At 38.7% G+C, this 24054-nt stretch overlaps 1 protein-coding gene across 8 annotated transcripts in view; it reads left to right on the top strand.

Annotated features, from left to right (window-relative positions):
* The first annotated feature begins 1210 nt into the window (after window positions 1-1210).
* Window positions 1211-24054, top strand: part of ARPP21 (cAMP regulated phosphoprotein 21) — a 173272-nt gene continuing 150428 nt past the window's right edge. The window contains exon 1 of one of the 8 annotated variants that reach the window (XM_073333019.1): window positions 1211-1786. The gene's annotated coding sequence lies outside the window, so the exon portion shown is untranslated. Of the gene's footprint in view, window positions 1787-1839; window positions 1995-3567; window positions 3800-24054 lie in introns of those variants that run through there. The other 7 variants (XR_012157455.1, XM_073333012.1, XM_073333016.1 and 4 more) reach the window with 7 other exon arrangements.

The raw sequence follows: 24054 nt of genomic DNA, 5'->3' as shown, positions 1-24054 counted from the left end.
AATATTTCGCCCCCCTATGGAGTTGTCTTCACTCGCCTTGTTAATTAGTTCTCTTTTACATTTGTGATCATGGAGAATTGTATCTTGTGACAAAGGTTTTTGTTTTAAAGTACAGAACTAAGAGTTCATTTTAAAACTATCTGTTAGAAAAGCAATCTCTGTGTGTGCAAGTTAGATTATCTGTAGTGCTCTAGACAAAAGTGAACAGCATATTTCATACTATTTTATTTGTTTATGCTGTATGCTTATTTCCTGTTTGTTTTTCATATATAGGATTACTAATTACAGCTACTACCGGAGGCTTCTGTCTCCTTTCAGGTTATTGTAATATGGGGCATTGTACTATATACACGATTATTCACAGAACATGCATTTCCAGCAGTTGAATTGCTGGATCTGCTCTAAATGATCTATGGCCATTACAGCTGGGACTGTACAGTGCAGCTATAATTTTGGTGCATATTAATAACCACGTAGCAAAGAGGTAAATGCCCTTTCCTCTGCTGGGGAGCAGAATGATCGGCTGGATGTATTCAACTGGGCAAACGGGGCTGCAATTGTCAAAGGGGTGATCTATTAGAAATGTTTCTCCCTGCTTTATTGCGTGCAGCAAAACTCTGAAAGAAATATGATCAAATGAGAAACTAGCTGCAGCCCTGCAGAAGTGGGGGGAGGGAGGAAAAGAGGGGATCATTCGTGTGCCCCCTTTTCAGGGGGCTTATCCGCTCCCACCCAACAACCTGCTGCAGTGTCTTTTTCCTCCACCAGTTCCGCTGATCAGTGCAGATGCTGTCAAATTTCACGGAGCACCACCACCACCACTAGTAATTAATCCTCCTCTCCCCAAACCTGTGCTAAACTGTCTTCCAGCCTCAAGGGGCCACTTTTTTTTTTTTTTTTTGTTGGAGTGGGGTGGAGGGGCGCGGAAAGGAGATGTGGGGGGGGGGGTGTCAGCCAAGCCCAAGAAATTGCCCGAGACTAATGAGCCTTTTCCTTATTAGTGTGTTCCTGGGCTTTGTTTGCTCGGGGCTGGGCGGGGGGGGGGGGGGGGGGGCAGCGTGAATGGATGGCACAACCTGCAGGAAACACACACACACACATTACACGCGCTGCAGCTCGGGCAGCGCCTCTCCCGCTCCGCTGCGTGAGGGTGAGGAAGGGAGGGGGCGACCCGGCCCCATGGCAGCGGCCGCGGCGGAGTCGCCGGCAGCTGCGGCGGCCGGGCTCGAGCCAGCAGCATGAGCCCGGGCAGCGCGCGGGGAGCGGAGCGGAGCCGGCGCGAGCAGAACGCGCTGCCTCGGGTCCCAGGCGCCGCGCGCCGCAGCGTGGGCGGGGAGAGGGAGAAAGAGAGGGAGCCTCGCGGGCGGGCAGCGCAGACGGCGGGCGCGCGAGCCAGCGAGCGCTCAGAGCCGGAGTCGGGGCTCGAGCGAGAGGACGGGCAGCGAGAGAGGGGTTAGCGCAGGGCGGACAGACAGACAGACAGACAGAGGGATACATAAAGGGCAGGGAGAGGGAGGGACAGACAGCGGCACAGCAGCGAGAGGGAGACAAGAGGCAGCGGGAGCCAGCTGGGCGAGTCACACAGACCCACGCGCCCAGAGAAGTAGCGTCTCCTCCCGAGTAGCAAAGGGGGCGAGGAGGAGGAGGAGCAGCAGGCAGAGACCATGTCTTTCAGGAAGACCGCCACTGTACTGTAACAGCACCGCAGCTGCAGCAACATAAACACACACGCCAAAAAAGCCCCACACCGCCCAGAAGCTGGGGGCAGATCCAGTTTGCAGGCAAGGTAAATCCAAAAAGCTGTGGACCATCCGTGTGCTGTGTGTTCTTTGTTGTTATGATGTTGTCTCCCCCACCCCACCCCTCGCATGTGTTTTCTGTCGTTTTGTTGCAGTCATCCGCACCCTCCCCCCAATTTTTAATTTTTGTGGCCAGCGTGGCTTAAATGTTGGAGATTGAGGAGCAGAGAAACAGGAGCTGTGCATAGAACAAAGGTTTGTGTTTATTGCGTGCAATATGCAATGAGCTAAGGTGACTTCAAGGCTCCTACTTTAAGATGTGATATTTACAACAGCATTAGATTCACATTTTAGTGGAAGAGGGGAAATTGGTTCTGCAGTTGCTAGACTGGTAGCTGAGTATTGCACAGGAGCACTGTAGTATTTGGGTTTTTACAAAATAAAATATGAATTTGCTATTAAAGAAGACTGTTTTAATTTATTTATTGATGGTGTTGTATGTAGTGTTCTTCTACCTTGTGTAGCGTTCACATGGAAAGATATGGACAGATGTTTAGAAAGTTTTCCTGGTGAGGTCGGACACATTTCTGATAGCTAAATATGAAGTGGATGCTATATGCAGTGTTATTATTCAGACCATAAATGTTTCATTTGCGTTGCATAGTAAATAACAGATGGCAGATAATTTAAGGATTATATTAAAACTGGGGGGAAATACAAACGTAAAGATGATCAAAGTGGTAATAGGTGCTGCAGGAGCTTCCAGGAGCATTGTTTTACGATAGGGCAGTTTGGGTAATAGTAGTTCTGTCCAGTTTTAGTAAGTTAAAATAATTAGCCTGAGTCTGCTTTTCAGAAATTGAGTTCAACCTTATCGAGAAATTTAAAATCTGTATTTTAATAAGAAATACAGAAAGACGTAGTAATTCTAACAACTCTTTTAGTAATCAAAGCTTTAAAAACTTACCCACTGACTTGTGAAAATTAATGAAAAAATTGGAATGATTTTTGCATTATCTTTGCTAGAAGAAAAACATTTGGGACGGTTTAATACTTGAGTGTTCCTATTGGGTAGTCATTTTGTTTGGCAAAACATGTACCATGTGCTTTGTTAGCATCATTATTTTATAAGATTGTGATCATGCAAGAAAATAATAGTCTGGAAACCATATGTTTATTGTTAAAAATTTTAGCTGTTTACCATGTTCATAAATAGTGAATGTTACCGTGCTGCTACTGTTTATTAAAATTTTGCATATTTGAATGTGTATTGTTTCAACTGCATTGTTTATATCTATAAACAAGGCATGCACTCATTCAGTGCACCCATTCTTGTGCAACTTTGTTAATGTTGTTGTTATTGTTATTTATTTTACTTACTGTTTCAACCACCTGGAATATCTCTACATTTCTGGTTCATGTTTCTATAGTGGGTCTGTTGTCCCCCCGCTCCTCAGGTGTATACATTGCCTTTTTTAAAAAATGAATCCCAGTGTTACTGTAACATGACAGTCCTGTAAACATATTGAGTAATGAAACCAAATGAGTAGATATCAACACAGTAGGTGGGTTGATTTGCCGCTGTGATGCTTCTGACCACTGCGCTTAACTAGATGTATGAATCAATATGTATTTCTCTTACAATCCTCCAAAATTGACTCTGCAAATTTTAACCAAGTACGAACAATTAAAGTAAGTTGTTGGGGATGGGAGAGGGAAAAATTGTTAAGCTGGCCTTCAACTTTTCAGTCACATAATTTAACTGCACACTAATTTTTGTTTTAACAGTCTTCATCATGGATCGAGGCAAGTTTGTGTGCACAGTTAGGCTTGCAAATTACTAATCTCACCTTGACTTTGCCTCTCAGTTCCCAACTGAGCATGGTTACCTTGAGAACTGTGGCATTAGCACTGTTAGAGCATGCTCTGCTTGGGAGTTCGGGTGTGTTCTATTTTTAATGCTATTTAATGAAGAAGCTTCTCACTCTGCAATGAAGGAAGCATAATGGAAGAGCAGAGCAATGGTTGGTTATGGATACTGAAAAAGGAAAATTGCAAAGGTAAAAGCAGACAATGAGATATGGTGAATAATATTCAGATCCTTTCAATATATTTATATTAGTCTAAGATAAATGAAAATTCAATTGTAAGAAAAAGCTGATTCATTCGATGTTTTAAATAAACGTTTTTTGGGGGGGGGTCTAAAAAGAATGTTTAAAAATAAAAAAGTACCTTAAAAGTTGTAGAAGACATAAATGGTGGATAGAAATTGTTGCTTTACGGAACTGTTGATTAATCTGTATATTCTGACATTATACAGATATGTTATCTAACGAAAATTATGCCATTTTGATGCAGATCATTTCATGTGAAATGTTTAATGATGAAATAACATTATTTTAAGAAATATTTTTAAATGTACCTGTTTTCTTGTGAATTTAGTGCTTACGTCTGTTGTTTAAAATTTGTACATTTTATGGCGATAGCAATCAGAAGCAGAAGTTTCTGAGTTTTTCTGTCTCTCAGTACTTAAAAGTTGTTTCAGTGAATATCGCATAGCATGTAATATTTTCAGAAAGCAAACAACTCTAAACCTGGAGTGATATATGTGAGGAAAAGAAAATACCTATAGACTTATTACAGTGAATATCATTATGCAAATGTCTTTAGATACTCTTTTAAAATGCTTTTTTTTACGGGGAAGTGTTTCATAAATCTTAGCCAGAAAAATATTCACTGGCTATTTGCAGCAATCCACATATCCAGCATCGTATAAAGAGGCTAGTCCTTGATTAAAGATGTCACACACAAAATAATTTTGTTCCCCTGCTACTGTCCCTACAATATTACAAAATATTGGTCTAAGTAATTTTTGAAAGGTCCAATCCTGCTAACATTCATGAAGCTTGTCCTTAAATCTGTGTAGTCCTGTTGATTCCCTTGGGGTTAAGAATGCAAGTAAGGGATGCTCACTTGAGCAAGGGTTTGTGAGATCAGACCCTAGGAAACTAAATGACATAGACAATATAAAGAACAGAATTAAATCAATGAGAACATTAACACAATCCTCATTGTAGGAAATAACTCAAATATAGTATAAAAAAGTGTCTTTGAAACTTGATCCATGCAGAGTATTGAGACACCAAATTGTGCTCACTCTAAGGATTCAGGTTATCCCGAAGACCTCACTGGGACTACTTGCGTGAGTAAGGCAAGCAGCAGTTGGCCTAATAAAACACTAATATGGGGTAGCGAAAAAAAGAAAACTGAAAAGATATAAGAAGTTTTAAACTACAATATGTTCTTGGTTTCCACCCAGTTAAAGGGTCGTATGGTTTAATCAAGTATTTTAGCTTAGAATTATGAGTACACTTATTGAGAAAGTGATTCTAGAATTAGTGTTCCTTTTTAATCTTGAATTCCTTGTGCACACAAAGCTCCCAGTACATAGAAGGAATGTGGGATCTTGTCCAAAGGTTGCATCAGTGTCCCAAATACCGGGACGAATCTTTAGCTGCTGTAAATTGGTGTAGCTCCATTGACTTTAGTAGAGCTGTGTTGATTTGCACCAGCTGATGATCTGGCCTGCCATTTATAATGTTCCAGGTTCGACTATCCAGATTCACATTGAGTAGCAGCTTACTCCATGAGTAGCACCATGGATTTCTGTGGATTAGTTGCAGAGTAAGGAATTATATAGCGTATGCAAGGTTGGCAGTACCTGGCATATAGGGAGTACTCCCAAAATAATGGCTTGGTACAAAGCTTGTTGAAGACAATGGGAGTCTTTTTAGCCCAATGTCTTTATTTAGATGTAAAGAGAATTTGAAACTCAAATGATCATTTAAAGGGAATGCTATGAATTTTCAATGAATTTATTATTAAAGATTGGTCAGTTGAAAAGTAATGTAACTGCAGTACCAATCAACTTGTAAAATCTTTTTGTCCCTTTGCTCATTCATTTATGAGATGTGAAGTTTTGTTCTGTGCAGGTAGTAACTCAAGCAAGCGGGTCATTGTTTTACATCCTGAAGAATGAAACATATATTAAATTAAAAGGAATAAGTGCGAAGGATTGTGTAAATTCCAGCGGAAAGAGAGCGGTTCTGAAGAAGTCCTAGAAATACTAGATACAGACAAGCATATCTTTGCATATGGTAATGTGCACTTCTGTAGTACTTTCCATCCCAAAGCTTGCTTAATTAAGCCTTACACCATCCCTGTGACACAGGTAAGTATGACTTTCCCCATTGTAAGAGTGGGTAAACTGAGGCACAAAGTGATTAAGCGACCTGTCCAAACTCACATAGCTAGTTTGTGACACAGCCTGAAAAAGAACCCTGTCCCAACTCCCATTCCTGTGCTTTAACTACCAGACCATGTTTTCTGTCTTATTGCCGTTGGTTTGTTTTTCAAAGTTTACCGCTTTTGATATGCTGACAAGATGGCTTTCAGAAAGACATAGATGAAAATAAAACTACATTAAAAATCACGTGTGTATAGTAGTACAATTTTATGATGATTTTTGCTTTTTTTTTTTTTTTTTTTTTTTTTTAAATTGTGCCTAACTGGTAAATGAGGCACCTTTGACACAAGTAATCAATGGTATGGATAACTGATACTTTTAATTTTTTATGGATAGCACATCTATATTCCCATTGGTACCCCGTTATAAGTTATGAATTGGATAGTTGATAATTCCACGTTAAGAAATGTTTCCAGTAGGATACTTATTATAGGGCAGTACCGCAAACTCCACCACAAGGTTAACTGCTTGCTAGCTGGAAAGGTCACCATTATAATGCTGCCATAATTATGGTATGTGTGTGTATGCTTTTCTAGAAAAATAAAAGACAGGTGAAGATTATGGTACTGTTTTTTATTGGGGCAGTGGATAACTTACTTGTACATTCTGTTCTTGTGGAATTTGTACCAATATGTCTATGGAGGCCCAAAATACTTAGGTATAATATTTACATATAGCTACTTGTATTTGCTTGACTTGGGTTTCCAGTTTGAATACCTCCAATTGTAGATTCCATGGATTAGAACAAGTGGTGGATGTACACTACGTAAATTTGTCAGTAACATTTTCCTGCATATGGTTTCTCTGTAAGTATAATGTTTTCTATATCTTTCCTTTTAGCTTGATTTTTGTTTAGAATCTAAGAACACACAAAACATCCACACTAATGCTTAATGTTTCCCATATCTGCTCATAAAGCTAATGAAAAGAGACTGTGGCTGAGAGTGACACTTCTGCAAAAAAAATTCCACAGGGTCCTCATAAAATTGTCTTAACACAAGCTTTTTGTTAATTATATTATAGTTTTGTGTACCTAGCTCTTTCTTTTTATTACACAGTTTCCAGTCTTTCCAATAATACTTCAGTAATAAATCCTTTAATTTGTTCTAGGAGAAGGATATTACTGGAAAGCTGTCCCTTTTAAAAATGTGTTTACTATTTTTGATCATACAATGGTATATTTAATGGAATTACTTTAGATATATCTAGATACCAAAATAATATACTAAGCCAGTATCTGAAAACAAATTGTCATATGATTGTTTATTTGCATTTCTACTCCTAAATTAACTCTTCCTAATGGGAAAGGAAAGCTGGAATAAATAAAATAAATAAGACTTTAGACTTTATAGGCATCAGTTAAGGGAATTTTAAGATTAAGTGGCTAGTCACCATTGTGATAAGCATGGTTGAAAATCTTAGATACTGTAATATGTTCTTCTACTACATTCTCAAGAAGCCATGAAGCTTTTTTTTCTATACAGATATAATACAACACAATTTTAACTGAAACACGCACGCACGCAGCAATGTCTGGGAACACATTTATGGTTTGGATCGCTAGTGTTGTTGTAAAGCAGTGGATTTCTGAGTAATTTGTAAGAAAATATAGGTTTCTAGATCCAATAACTGTATATCACTGTTCTCATGGCAAAATTTCTTTGTGATCGTTCACATACTGTATATTAAACTGTGTGAGAGGAAAAGTAAATTTTTTTTGGTAAGTGAAACACAAAGAGCTGCCCACAGAGAAACTGGCACATTGTTATTGTACTTGCAGTGAATAAGACATCTGCTTCTGATCTTCCTTCCAGGTGGTGAGTCACAATTTAAAGGGGGGGGGGGAGAGGGGAGGCAAGGTACTAAAAAACCCCAACTGTCAAAAAAAAGCCCTCCAGTATCTTAGTGCAGGTTGGTATGTTTCCAGTTTTGTTTTAGGCAGTATATCAACTACAGGTACTGTATAAACATTTAATAAATATTAAAGCTGTATGAGCTTGGAAAAGTCCCCCAGATGTGTAAAAGCTACCTTTTTTCTAAACCAGAAGTCCTCAAGCTTGTGAATCGAAGGAAGGCTTAACTGGACAGTAGAAGAGTGTCGGGGGGGAGAATCACTTAAATGCACAATTTTTTGTTTCAGGCTCACAAAGTTTTGCTGTCTTTTGTCCTGTTGTTCTCACTCTGTGCTAAAATACCCAAATCAAATATGTGAACATCCAGTTGCTTGCAGGCTTCTTTTTATCCAGTACCTAATTGGCAAAAAGCAGTGATTTCACTGGATTTGTGAAAATAAGGCTTCTGAATCTAATGTGAATCCTGCGATCAACAGCACACTTGTACATTTTAATTTCCTGTGCATTGCAGTGTTTTTTATATTTTTGTTGCATTATGAGTTGAACTCTTAGTCATATTGAACCGAGTAGATATACTTAGAACATACTGCAAATTCTGTCATTTACAGCAATGGTTTTCAACCTTTTTTTCATTTGTGGACCCCCTAAAAAATTTTGAATGGAGGTGCAGACTACTTTGTAAATCTTAGACATAGCCTGCGGACCCCTGGGCGTCCATGTACCACAGGTTGAACACCACTGATTTACAGAATAAGGATCAGGTAATAATAGCTTTACTCATGGTGAGTCTTATTGACTGTAATGGGGCTTCTTGTGATGCAACGCCCTGTTTAGGATCAGCCAAGGTGTCACAATGTGGCCCAAAGTAAAGAGAATGTGACAGAACTTTTTCTGATGAATGAGACCATAGTGTGTGAATTACAATGGTTAGAGCCATGATATCAACTTTATAAGCAGTACTCAAATTGTTCATGTTCAGATGAACCTTTTGCTGTGTTGGGTTTGATAGTGCAAGCATTTACCTGATCAATGTCCCATTGAAATCAATGGGGAATTTTACCTAGGACATCCTGATTTGTCGTCTTATATTAAACATTATAGTAATGTGGGTTTTAATAATGGGGATGGGGAATTTGGACAGTGCAACCATTCATGTTGTTGAACTTTTTACTTTCAGTTGCAGTAAAGTAAATATTGAATTGTTGCGGTGCAAACCAACCTTTAAGGCGTGGTGGTCATTTGAGCACACAATTTAATTATATTTCTGTTTAAAATAATACTCTTCCATTTCTGAGTTGAAATGCCACCTTCTAAATTTATTAGCAGAGGCATAACAATAAGAATAATTTTGAACTAGCTTGCTTAATGTGTTAGAAAATACTCGTCATGGAGTCAGAAAAGTTAATGTCCTAAAAGCTTTAAGAGAAACCCATCAAATGAACTGTTCACTTTTTACAGTAGGCCACTAATTTTAATGTGAACCCTGGAAATGTATCTGATAGTTTTATCACTTATAAATCATGCATTTCATAATCCATGATGTTTTAAAGGAAGGAGGTTTGACTTAGTTTTTCTGAAATGAATACAGAAAGCATGAAAGACCAACTTCAAATGATAGAAAAAATACATAGATCTATAAAGTAAGCATAATAACTTGAAAAAAGGCATATTAAAGTACAATATCAGAATATATGCTCTCATTTATCTGCTTCCAGCACAATATAATCCAAAATATTGTAGACAATTGCAAACCCATTTCTGATTCTGATAAAATTATTGCTGGGGAAGGAGATCTTTCCTTGCTGTAATGCATAGGACAAAGAATAGGTCAAAATAAATTAGTAAATTTTATCATATTTGACCAAGGTATATATTTGTGAGTCCTTCTCTGTTCTCCCAATATATTTATCATATGTAGGTGAGATTATTATACCATAGTAACTAAATAACAGGAAGGATTACCTAGGACTACTATGTAGGCTGCAAATGGAACTAAAGAATCATGTTTAGAGATATTAAAAAAGTAAATTAGCACTGATGTGTCAATGAAGACTTTGGATTGCATTACGAGAAGTAGTATAGGGGTATACTCTGTCCTTGATCTGTTCTGTTCATGTTGAGGGAGCCATATACTTGAGGTGACACTTACCCCTGCCTAAAAGGCCAGGATGAGGTCTGTGCATAATGTATTGGCAACTGTGTCTATATAAACTCTTCTCCGCTATGACTTTCCAGTGCTAATGGAGGAGTTGGGAGCACACAGCAAGTTGTGGGAAACGAAAGCCAGTGCAGCATTTTAGCCACTTTTAGCTGTGCTGTTGGAGAAGGTGTGTGTGTGTGTTGTGTTTGGGCGGATGGTGCAGAGAGCATGGATGGCAGTCAAATTTTGAGCTCTGGTTCTCATGGATGCTCCGTCTCATGGATGGCAGTCATGTTTGAGCTCTGGTTCTTATGGATGCTCCGTCTGCTCACCTTTTGGCTTGTCCTCTACTGCATTGCTACCATTCCCACAATTCAGGAGAAGAATATGGCAGCATATGCCTTTTTCAAAGCCGTGTGTTTCTTTGATGCATTTATTACTCCCCATGCATATGTATATACTTTTTTTTTTTTTTCAGAAAGGAGAACAGAGGGGGACTCACAAATTATGATTGTTCCTTTACATATAATTTATTCAAGAATGTTATGGTCAAAAAATCATTACTAACTTTATTCTCTGTCATTATGTTCAGTATCCGGGGGGGATGAAAAGCCAAGATGCATTTTCTTTGGGCATCTTGTGTCCTTATCAATGTTGCAAGCTGCTATATATCTAAATTCAATAAAACAGTATCAATACTTATCAGAAAACAGAAGATGCATTGCACATTTTTCTCCTTTGTTTTTATTTTTTGCTGATAAATAAGATTAAGCAAAATTTGATAAATCTCAACAAGTTCTAATCAACTAAGAACCTAGACAAAACTACAACAAACATATAATTCTTTAGTCTTGCCTTAAATAGAACAATAGATGGGGCACTTCCAAGTGTAATTGGTATTAGTACAGAATTTATTAGCCAGAGAGTATAGCTGCTAAATATTTGATTAGCATATCAGATTAGAACAAGGAAAAATCAAAAAGTAACAATACATATTTTTGAAGCATGATTGTTGTGTTCCATTGAAGTTTGTGTTAGTAGCAGCTAGAAGTTCTGACCAAGGTTGGGGTTCTGTTGTGCTAGGTACTGTAGAAACACATAAGACACAGTCCCTGCCCCAAAGAGTCTACACAACAATATAAATGGACAAATCGGACAATTGATGGGAGGAAGGATGTACTATTTTATCCCCATTTTACAGATGAGGAGTCAAGGCATGGGGAGTCTAAGTAATTTGCCCAAGGTCACATAAGAAACATATTGCAGAGCTGGGAATTGACCCCAGGTCTTCTTGAGTCTCACTCCAGTTCCTGAATCACGAAACCTTCTTTTCCTTTAAGGATCTCTGAAAAACAGGGGTGCTGGAACAATTTGTATAGTTGGGGTACTGAGAACCATTGAACCAAACTGTAAACCCTGTATATGATGGAAACAACGTCAAGCCAGGGGGTGCAGTAGCACCCCCAGGATACGTAGTTCCAGCATCTATGCTGCAAAAATGTAGTAAGTTTTTAAAAAACCGAGAACCTTGCATGCTTAACATTTAAAAAAAATCATAAATTAAAATCCTTCATCTACGTCCTTCTGCCTACTTGTACCTGTGTCTCTACTTCCCTACCAGTCCCCTCCACTTGTCTAACAATCTGTTCCTTCATGCAGTCTTACTACCCTTCGTGCAAGTGCTTTTTCCTTTGCAGATTGCGCCACTTGAAACAGCTTTCCTTTATCTCATCAACTCTCTAGCACTTTCCAAATATCTCAGAATTTATTTTCCCTCTTTTGCTGATGCCTTTTAATTTTTTCTCTGAAATTAGTTACATGCCTTATAATGGATAAAATACAACATACAATGAACTTACACTTATTTTGTAATTTAATCCAACGGGCAGTCCTAAATTATTTAACTCTTTAAAGCAGTATGGGATGCAGTTTGTTTTAAAGCATGTTATACAAAATATTCCACCATGCTCCAAAGAGTGGAGGAGGTTAGATCCCCAAGCTCTTCATGTTTCTTTTGTTGGATCTTTAGGAGGAACCATGATCTAACTAAAAATGTGCATTTTCTCCAGACAAGTTATTTCGGATATGTTTGTCTGTAAAAAGGAAGATCTTACAATTGAATTTTTAAGGAATAATTTATGCTTTGGAGCCTCTTCAGATGTGCAGCTAAAATTAATTTGTTTAGCTTCCATGAATTTTTATATATCCTTCTGCTAACACGGAGATCTAAATCCAGATTCTGGAAGTCAGTGAAATCATGTGGACTTATGATGCTCCTTGGAGGATTTTGTGTCCTGTTGCCTCTATCCATTAATATAGGTTATTTTTTCATTCTTGATCAGTAATGTTTGTCATATCCCTTCATTTTACTCAGTTGCTCAAAGAACAAAGTAGAATGGAAATGACACAAAATTGTGACAGGTTTCAGAGAAGCAGCCATGTTAGTCTGTATCCGCAAAAAGAAAAGGAGGAATTGTGGCACCTTAGAGACTAACAAATTTCTTTGAGCATAAGTTTTCATGAGCTACAGGTCACTTCACGAAAGCTTATGCTCAAATAAATTTGTTAGTCTCTAAGGTGCCACAAGTCCTCCTTTTCTTTTTACAAAATTGTGAGAGGCTATTACAGCATTTCTGTAATGTGAAAGGCATTTTACATGGAAGCTCTTTGGCTGTGGACTGCTCACTAAGGTGTGGCCATGAAATGCTGCAGTTGTTACAACGAAACATAAAATAATGGTCATATGCAGTGTATTTTTGAACTAGGTGTAGTTTGTAACTTTAACTATCACTTTTGGGTAATAAGAATTGGGTTAAATTATTATATGGAGATTTGTTTTGTATTATATACCATATAAATGTTGGATAAACTTAGATCCTGCACCATTAATTGAAGATTATGCATGCTTTACATAATATAATAATTAATAATCATAGTTACTATGTGGACCTAGGTTATATTTGTGCGGGATGGGGGGCAAGCTGACTAGGAAGCTTGTTCAGGATTGCATAACCTTTAAGATATATGATAGATATCAACAGTTAAAATAGAGATTAATGGGCGGTGGTAAGCCATACCACGTTTCAAAAATTCACAAAAATTGAGCAGCAGTGTCCAGTTGAAATTTTATGTAGAGATTTGCCATAATTTGCAAGCTAGGTATGCTGATTTTTGAAAAAGCAGAATTTGTTTATAGTGCCTAAGACTCAATCTTTAAATCTAACTTTTTTCTCCTACCCATTTTATTCCTTTACTAAAATGTAGCAGGAGAATTCCTTGTTTTCAGCTGCCAGGTCACCAATCTAATTTATTAACTTCTTCCGTATTCTGGTCACTGAGAGTGCCTAAATCGCTATGCATCCTCTATACCGTTTAATTCTGGCATGAAAATAACACAGACTAGTGACAAGAAGTAATAAATAGTTGAGGGGAATTGTCTGTTGAGGTGAAATAGGGGAGGTACGGATGATTTCTGTTGTGGTCTGATACCCGGCTGGGAGTGATGCAGCATCTATTCGGTTAGCTTTAATATGGCATTGAATGGTAGGCCTCTCTGAGGACTAAATTCTGCCACCTTTACTGAATAACCCTTTGTTTCAATGGGATCGCTTGCCATTAAGGTTCTGCTCACCACAAGTAAAGGTGCCAGAATCTGGACTGCAGGAGCAACATACTGATGGAACTCTAAAAAGAATCCTGTGCAGTCCTTTACTAGACTGATAATTGTGACATCAGATCTTGTGAAAGTGTGTATATGTTGCGGAGTCATACTGATGACCTGGAAGAGGCTGGTGTGAGCTGTTTTTAAACTCGGGCAACCTGCAGGCCCTATAAAGGAAAATGTCCACTCTTATTAACAAAAATGCAAGTCTCTAGCTGTATACCTTGCAAAGATAGACTTGGAAATGTTAATCGATATAAACCAAATGCTATGAATGAAAAGAATATACAACAGGGCTCCAATTCTGTAAACAGGAGGCTGGTATAGTTTAAAGATCATACTCTCTGCACACATACTTGATATAAAATGAGTAAATTAAGTTTTGAGTGTATCCCAAAAGGATAAACTCACTAGGCCTTTCCCAAATCCTCATGCCAGCCCTATGCATAGTGGAGTGATAATCATGGACAGAAATTAAACTACATTTGAGGGAGAAAAACACTTCTTTGCAGCCATCCCAAAAATGCAAAAGGCTCTGTTAAAATTTTCAGTGCTATCTGAGTGTACCCATATTGCTGTGAGTGAGGCTGCAGCTGCAAGGGAACTACCTTTTTAGACACCGCCCTGATGTCCCCCTGTCTCTCTAGGTGCAAAAGGGAGATGAACCATGTAGTCTCTGCAGCAGCTACCCCATCCCTCATTGGCCACTGCAGCAGCACGCTGGGGAGGGAGAACACGTGGGACCAAACCGCTGCTGTATTGAGTGGGAGTTCACTAGCTGCTTCTGCAAATCTCATTCTCCATTGATACCTTCCTAGGCTCATCCAATAGTATGAAAAACTGGTCCTGGAAAGGAGCCAAGGAGACCTGCTCCTCCACCCACTATAGCATTCCTGTGTTGCTAAATGGAAGGGAGTCCCATTATGGAAGAGGGGTACACCCTTACAATACAAGAGAACAAGGAGCATGCCTGATTCAAAAGGATATAAGATCTGAAAGAGGGACACATTTAACTTCCATTCGCACTAGTATGAACTATGAGCTCTCCAAAAGGAGACAATCCCAGTGTAGGGTTGTATTAGTAAGTGCAGGTGTGGAGTATAAGCATAAGGAAAATTCAAGAAAGGATGTTTGTTTCTGTGACTTGACTCATCTCAGTAAATAGAACATGAAAGTGAAATTCTGACTAGTTAGTTGACAATAATCTTGACAAGAATTGTCTGTGGTGCTCTTTGCTGCTCTCTGCATCTATTAGCTCAGTGTTTTGACTTGTGTGTTCAGGATCCTGAGTACTTTTGGTCCATTTGTTTTGCTCTTAAATAAAATATAATCACTGTCTGCAGGGCTTATTATTAATGATGTCATTGCCTGCCTCCTTGTCTGTGGTATTTATAATATTCTTGGAGTGGTAAAATACATCAAGGACTTTATAGTTTATAGTCAGAAATTGAAATGGTCAGTAGCATACAGAGAAAGGGCATTCTTTTGGAAATATTTCAGAAAAACACTTTGTTGTAGTACTTTGTGTGGAGTTTCATGAATATATTTCCTTTTACTGAAAAGGGATGTGGATGGTCACTAAGAAAAATAAATTAAAAGTACTTGCGGAAATCAGGCAGTTCTGAGTACTCTGTCTCCTCCCCTCTCCCCAGCAGGGATATCTTTTACAGTGACATTTTTTTCCAATGCAAGTATCTTAACAATATGGCTATCTTCAAAAAAGAGTCCCTTGGCAACAATGTGAATGCTTTCAAACTATAGTCATGGCATTAAACACGGAACCCTATACCATGCTAATACCCTCAAAGGGACACCTCTAAACATGCTTATTTAATGAAGGGCCAGGTCTCCACTAGTGGTCAACCCCAGTGATTAAGTAAAGACTGTCAAACAGGGGTACTGAACAATGTGAAACCCTTCAAAGAGGGGGTCACAGCCGTATATGAAACAATAGTGCAGAGGGAGAAATCCCAGCAATGTGAGTCCTCATTGTTCTGCATTTCCTTTACAATGAACATCCTTCTGTACTGGATTCTCTTTTCTTCATGAAAAATTTTAGAATGCAGGATGCCCGCTGGGAAGGAGAATAGGACTCCTCCCACCACTCTACATCATCAAGTCTTTGAACGAGGGTCCCTCTCCAGAGGGAATTTAGAAGAATCCTAAATGATTTGATTTAAAACAAACAAAAATGTATCATCTGCATCACGTACACATCACAGATAAAAAAAAACAAAACAAAAGAACAACTAACCGACTATAACAGCAGTTCTCAAACTGTGGGTCGGGACCCTGTTTTAATGGGGTCGCCATGGCTGGCTTCGACTTGCTGGGGCCCGGGGCTGAAGGACTTCAGCCCTCGGCTGCGGGGCTCAGGTTACAGGCCCCCTGCCTGGGTCTGTAGCCCTTGAGCTTCGGCTTTGGTCCCCATACCTGGGGTGGGCACAGGCTTCGGTCCCCACTCCTGAGGTAGTGTAGTAATTTTTGTTAGAAGGGCATTGCACCGCAACCAAGTTTGAGAACCCCTGAATTATAACCAGGTCAAAGAAAAGTATGTTTGTATAATGTCTAGGCAATTTGTGGACAATGAGGACAAAATCAATTGCACAGATGAAAATGTCAGAAAAGACTTTTCAAAAAGCTTTGGGAATGGAATAGATTGAAAGGAGGATTGAAGTGAAATTCTTCATCATTTACTGATTGCCATGCTCTGGCATTCAGACTTTACAAAATATAGTACTCTATTACTGAACGCTCCTGATGTAATTAGGCATCCCAAATATATCGCAAGGACCTAATTCCTTTTCCTCTTAATATCAGAAGCCTAAAACATTGCAACTTCAAAGAATTCTTGAGAGAAGTGAACTTTTGGATGACACATCAGGGTCACCGAGTAAAGAAAACAAAAATAAAGAGCAGTGATATACTGATCTTGCTTTAGATAACTAAAGCAACATTACCATGATATTTGCAGTATTCCCTCTAAATACTACTTGCATGCCTATAGTAGAGATGTTGATATTGCTGCTTTCTTTCTTCCTTTTTTTTTTTTACTGTCAGCATTATGATGCAACTTTGAACTCTCTCTTTAGCTCTCAAGTCACTTAGCTCTTCCAGCAGCACAAGTGTGAGGCATTGTTATAAATAGCTTTTAAATTCTATTTCAATCTCATTAAACATGTAATGTATTATATTGTAAACAGCATTTTACATATATATTTATTGTGTGTGCCCCTGTCAGCTTTAAAAATTGCATATTCAACTGATAGTGAAGAGAAGAAAAATCTATGATTTTTTTTGTCCCTGGAACAGGTAGTTTTCCCATTCTTAGTTTCTAAAGCTGTTTGGGACATAGAGTTTAGAATATATTGTATTGTTCTCAAACAACAAATCCATATATACTAAATGTTTAATTATCTTCCCTGCAACAATTTACCTATACCTACTGGTGTCCACATATGTGTTGTTTTTTCTCATGTAAACATTTTATGTTTTTATATCTAAGCATAAAATTATTTGTTTCACTGCTTTTTTTTACCATCAGTTAATTTTCAAATCAAACATACCAAATAATTGCAAGTATAATCTGGATGGGTGTTGTCAAATCCTTGTTATAAACAGGGCAAATTAAACTCCATTGGAGAGAGATTAGAACAAGAAGCTCTTGAGGTTAGAACAAGAGTTTGTCTACCTCTGGCAGGAGCAAAGGTCCCGGAACCTGCCTCCAGCTTGAGCCTGAATATCTACATTGACTTTAACAGCCCCAGCCCCATTAGCCTGAATCAGTTGATGCAGCCAGCTACAGGTGTTTAATTGCAGCGTAAACATACCCTAAAACTTATCAAGTGCGTAAATGCATTAAAGCACAAGTCTTGGGCTCATTGACATTTGAGGACTTGACTCAAACATCAAAGAAGTCACGGGAGTCTTTCAATTGATTTTATTTCAGCTTTGGATCACTCCTCAAGTGCATAGTCACACACATCATGTACCTATACTTAGTCCATGTAGGGTCATTTTTCAAAGAATGCCTTTCAAGCATGTAAACATTTCCCACAAGTACAAATTTTAAGTGTTTAGTGCAGTGTAAGTAATGGATTTTATGCACTCCATCGTGTGCTTAACTGAGTAATCAGGTGCTCAATTTTGCAGAGCACAATAAATTGACAAAAATATTAGGGAATTTTTTGATGCAGTTGCACACCAATCACTGCCCTCTTGCTTATTAGCACAGGAATCCCCTTCTATTTGCGTCCTTATTTGCACTTTGTGGATAGATGCTATATAATTGCTTCCTTTGTTCAAACAAATAACGGCTTTTGTAATTAATTGCAATAAAAGTTTGTTTTGCTGGTGCTTAGGACAAAATATTGATTACATTAAGTCCCCCTTAATGTCTCACAGTTATTAATTACAGTTTCTTGACAAAACTATACTTCTGAAATAATTGCCCCATTTTAAAAAAATGAGTGTGTGTGTTGTTTTTTCCCCCCCTTTATAATCTTTTTCAATGTATGTAATGATTATGTATGTGGGATTTGGTAGCTCCAATTTAATGTATTGGACTTTGTGACATCTGAATTTGAAAATCCACGTACATTCGTTATGTGAAATAGTATTTGCCAGTGAATGAGACTCTTTACTGTTACGTATTTTCAAACTAGGGTTTTCTGTGTGACTTCTTAATATGTTAGAACTTTGTTTAAAATATCATCTATATCATTGCTATAATGTTCTATAGGACAAAGAGCCAAATCCTTCAGTCCACACTCAGGTAGAACTCCTGTTAACCTTAGGCTGAAATTGTGAAATCCTGGCTCCATTGGAATCATTGGTAAAACTCCTGTTGTCTTGATTGGGGCCAGGATTTCACCCAATGTCTTGACCTAGATACATCACTTAAATTTAGGTGCCAAATTAAGTTCTTAATTGTGTAATTGGGTTGTATATGTTCTTGCTGCTTAGATCGATGGCCTGTGAATGAAAACATGTTTTCTTTCTGTTCCCATTAACCCACTCAATAATTCTCATTTAGGTGCACAGTACTATAGTTGTTATGCTCTTAAGTGGCAATACTGCTTTAGGTGCAGATGGAGCCCCAGCTTATTAAGTTTTAGGCATCTGAAAGAGGGTCTTGTCTCATCCTATGTCAGAGCTTGCCTCTGCTTCAGTTTCCCTCCTGGCCCAGCCTGACTATGCTTTTGAATTGTGTTCCCCTTCTGGATCTGCTTTATTAACATAAAATAAACAGTTTCAGTCAAAGCCAGAATTTCCTAGCCTTCTCTTTCAGGCACATCATTATTCCCCTGTTGGTCTCCTAATTCCCTCTGAACAGGCTTTTTCCCTGTGGCTGGTAAGGAGAGCCTAGTTCACTGACTCTTCTGACATATCCCTGCATCCCTCATAGGTTTCTCTCTTATATTTCCCCTTGTATCCAGTCATCTTCTCTCCAGATCTTTTTGAGCGTAGTAGCTTTGCTAAGTCTCTCCAGAAAGATATTCTCTAGGTTATTTTAGCTCCTATTCTTCCTCTCTGCCACAGAAGCTCCCCCTTATAGGAAGCTTTAGCTCAGGCTAACATCACATGATGCCTGGTAACCTAATCTAATCAGCAGCCCAAGCAAAGATCCATCACCTGTGGGGTGAATAACTAGGCACAGATGGGGTTGAGCCCAATTCCTCTGAAAGGGCCAGACCATCCAGACCAGGATACCCACATCTATTTCTGAAAATGTATTATTTTTGTATTTGCAAACAAGAACAGAAGAAAACCAATATACAAGAATAAAGAGTTGGCACAAACTCAATAGAATATGAAAACATTATTGTAATAAATTTTAGTTCTTTAAGTGTAGTATTTCCTCATTTTACACTCTGTATCAGTCAATAGAGCCAAAATCTAATGTTTTCACATTACAATGAAGTGTGGATTTAATAACAAATTTTTAAGAAGCACTTCTCAAAAAAACCATGCACGTGTATGAAAAATAAAATGTGCACTCAGATTGGCTACAACTGCTTACACAGACAGCAAGCAAACAGCCAAAATAGCTATTTACCCATGTAATTACCTAATCTCTATGTGCAGTTGTGGTGTTTAGGCACACAGATATACTACTAGATCTTGCAAGATGCTGGGAGCACTCTGGCTTGATCCAGCAAAGCACTTGTGCTTAATATTAAGCATGTGAGTAGCCTAGTTGGCTTGAAGGTGCATCTTTACCCCTTCCCTTTCAAGTAGGGCAGGATTTTAGCTTTATTAACTAGCATGTAACTTGCTATAATCGATGCGTATATTGTCACAATTCAGTGATAATGTCCTTTTTCGTCATCTACTTCTGTCCAAGCAGTATCTGCCTCACCCGGCTCAACCATAATCTCCTGCAACCAAATCCTCATTTTTACTGTTCCTAATTACAGAAGATGAAATGTTATGTTAATTTGTTTTGTATGGACAGGAGAGCCCATATCTTCAGCTGGCGCAAACTGACATAGCTAATGGAGTTTACACCAATTGATGATCTGGCACCACAATCTTCCTACCAGTTTCTAGGGGTTAGTTTGAAACAGAAGACGCAAAACTATGATTAAGGGTGTCAGTAATTACCAAGTAATGGAAATGGACATAGTTCCTCATTTTTTCTAGGGAAAAAAGACACACACACACGTAGCCAAATAAAACGTAGAAATTGAAGAGAAACACAAATAAAAAGAAAAAAAGTATTATTCTAATTAGGAACCAGAATTCTTAAAAATCATATCCAAGATTCAACTAAAGTAGGCATACAAAATTGATGTGAGTGCTATAATCCAAGCAAAACTGTTAATATTGTAGGATAACTTATTGCTTAAACAAAGAGACAGCTACTTGTTCTCCTCTTAAGGAGTAAACTTCCTTGGTGTCTTTTTTTTTTTTTTAATTTATTGCTTTTAAGATGCTCAATGACAGTGTCTCAGGCTTCATATAAACCTTATACATTCTCTCTAAAGTAAAGTAATATAAACTGTCTAGGGCAAGCATTGTAGGAAAATTAGAGGTCCATAATTAGTGTGATAGATCTTCATGGCCAGTCCATTTCAGGAGAGTTGTTTTTCAAGAGACACCCCACAGGACAAAGCCAAGCCAGTTCCTGTGGGAGATTACCTAGGAACTAAAGGCCCCCAGAAGATATTATGTAGGAATTACAGGGATGTTGCCATCACCATTTTACGTCTGGAACCAATAATCAGCAATGTGGGACAACCCAGAAACAAGGGAAGAAAGATCCAACCTGAGTTTTTCTCTTAAGACATAATGTTGAGTATAGAACACATCCAGCAAAGCATTTGGCAGCGGAAATAGGGGCTGTACAGTTGAGTTTATGTTGTGTCTCTTACAATAGAAATACATTTAATGGACTTAAACTATCCCTCCAGATGTCAGGCTCTACATTACTTAGTACATTTCCACCCGAGCAAGCCGGAGAGATTCCATAGAGCTGTGGCTTGGAAGCTTGTCTCTCTCACCAACAGAGGTTGGGTCCAGTAAAAGATATTACCTCACCCACCGTGTCTCTCTAGTTTGAAATCATTTGAAGTCATTCTTAAAACATGACTTAAGAGTTGTTTCAGGTACTACACTTGTTTCCGAGTCCCACTGCCAGTAACATTTTCCTACTTGACAAAATAAATATTCTGTCATCTGTTGCTATGTGAAAGATCTCCATAAACAACAAGGGAAACTAACTTTAAAGGGGAAATATAAAACTGATGATACACTATGTGCTGTCAAATGCACAGAGTAAAATTGGAAAATATGAAAGAATGTTTTCTTCCTAACCTTTCAACTTTAGTAATCTTAGGTGCAACTTGTCACAATATGAGAGGAAAATTTGCAGACAGTTGCGTGAGTTTTAAATTGATGTAGCTCATTAAAGTTTTGTTTTTAGTGTGCTGAAATGTCAGTGTCTTTATTTATCAGCAGCCCCAAGAATTTAGCAAAGTAATAGCCTCTATTGTAGCTGGTAATGAGGTGCTGGAATCAGAAATTTAAAGAGCTACTGTATGTCGTCGGCATAAAGGATAGATATAAGAAGGGCCAATAATAGACGCAAAAGGGGACACCAGTTACATGTTGAAGTGAAAAGACTGTGCGGCTTTCCCCCCATTTTAATCAATTGTATCACATTTATATGGTACCCATGACCTATATGAGCAACAAATAAAATTATGGAGAAAACAAAACCATCCACAAGAAAAGGTGTCTTTCGTCTCTTCATTTCCATCGGCTTTCAGATGTGGGTGAATAGTCTGTGTTCAAAGATTGTATTTATATCCTGGTGTCATGCCTAACGACGGGGTTTTATCAAAAAGACGTGCCTTACGCTTCAGCCTGAACACAGTCAGGCTTGATTTCAGTCTGATCTGTTTCTCAAGGAGTTTGATCATGGAAGTCTCTCTGCCTCCAGCATCTGGTAGTCTAGACCTGGACTTTCTCAAGTTGCATTGTTCCTTTGGTAGTGTTGGAAGATCACAGTAAGAACAGAACATTCAGATTTGTTCTGAAGTAAATGGGAAACCAGTGCATATTGGAAATCACAGGAATAGTGTGTTCATTTTGCCTTTATTGCTCATTATGAGATGTGCTACCACATGCTTTATCGGCTTCACTCTCGTGACTCCTGAATTCAGCCCCCAGCAGAACAAGTTGCTGCAAGTTATGCTGGAGAGACTAAAGTGACTATTGCCATGACTAGAGAAAAGAGTACAGTTTCCTAGACAGCTCATGATGGAAGAAGTCATTGGTCACCACTGTGGTCATCTATGTATGAGTGTTTTGGTGAGTCCATGACACTGAAGCTTTGTATCATTCTAACAGTCTGTCTGATACCTGGAGTCCTGGGGAGCTGAGAATATCTGCAAGTTCCTTAAAGCATTTCTTTCTTCCGTCTTTCTTGGGTGGAGCTTTTGCCTACTGCTGTTTATAAGTCTGGTGATCCCAACCCACCAGTGGGATGGACATTTTTGTATGACCTCGGTGGAACAGGCCACCTACGGTTTAGTGTCACCCACAGATCATTAGCACATAAATCCATGGCATCTATTTTCTCTGTACAGTTTTATAGAGGTGTTGAAGAGCAGGTGGCATGACAAGAAGTGTACTGGGATTCCATATAACATGGGCCAAAGACGTGCCCGTTGTGATCTGAGAGCATTGAGCTATCTACTTCTTCAAAATCTGATGTGCAGTCAATTGACTCCATAGGATCAATTTCTGTTAGTATTGGTACATCAGCATAGATGAGAAGATAATGCTTACACTCCAGCAGGGCCATTTTTTGGTCATGCTCTGGCCTGTAACCTGATTCTGAGGGATGCAGGATTTTGTAGATAGTCTATTAGATCTTGGATGCCAGCTGCTTTGAAGCCTTGCCATGAAAAGAGAGTCAGGAAAATTGGCAGTAGCTGGTGAGGTCATTGGTGTAAATTGTAGGTTACTTCCAAATTACTGTGTTTGCCTTCTCTGAAGGAGACATTTAATGTTCTCCCCTCGTGGGGGGGTCAGACTTTTTTTTTTTTTTTCTGGACTTCACCAGCCACAAAATGTAGCAATCATAGATTCACAGATTCCAAGGCCAGAAAGGACCGCTGTCATCTACTCTGATGTATATCTCAGGCCATAGGGCTTCCCCAAAATAATTCATAAACATTTTTTCCAAACTTGATATAAAAATTGTCAGTGAAATAGAATCCACCATGATCCTTGCTAAATTATTCCAATGGTTAATTATTCCCACTGTTAAAAAAAATTATACCTTTATTTCCAGTCTGAATTTGTCTAGGTTCAACTTCCAGGCATTGGATCGTGTTATTTTTCTCTGCTAGATTGAAGAGCCCATTATTAAATTAGGTTCATGAGTGATGGGACAAACATTCCTCAGAGCTGCTGGGGCTTCTGTTTCAGTGATGGTTCTAAATCCATCAATGACTAGGGAATAGGTATTGTTCCTCTGTCTCTGTGAAGTAGGATGAGAGAGCTCTTTTTGGAGTCAGTGAGACTTGTGCGTCTGCAGGTTGTTTTTTCTGCATAGGAGTGTTGTTGTGTCGTACTAGCTGTTATTTGGCTGAAGCAAACATGATTAAGAGAGGCTGTTTTAGCAACCTTTATAGCTGCAGCATGTGTCTTTTGGTGGCTGCTAAGTCGGTTTTGCTCAGTAGGCACTCCAGCCTTCTGCCAGCTTGTTTCATTTTCCATAGTTCAGACAACTGTTATGACCTCTAGGAGCCTGTCATTTTAGAGCCAGTTCCTCCCATGTTTCAAACAGAACTTGGCTGCAGTGTTTTTTTTTCTACTTTGCCAATGCCTTGATGTTTTGG

The sequence above is a fragment of the Lepidochelys kempii genome, chromosome 2, assembly GCF_965140265.1.
Source record: "Lepidochelys kempii isolate rLepKem1 chromosome 2, rLepKem1.hap2, whole genome shotgun sequence".
Taxonomy (NCBI): domain Eukaryota; kingdom Metazoa; phylum Chordata; order Testudines; family Cheloniidae; genus Lepidochelys; species Lepidochelys kempii.
Note: the sequence above shows the minus strand (reverse complement) of the source record. Positions and strands in the feature narration are given on the sequence as shown.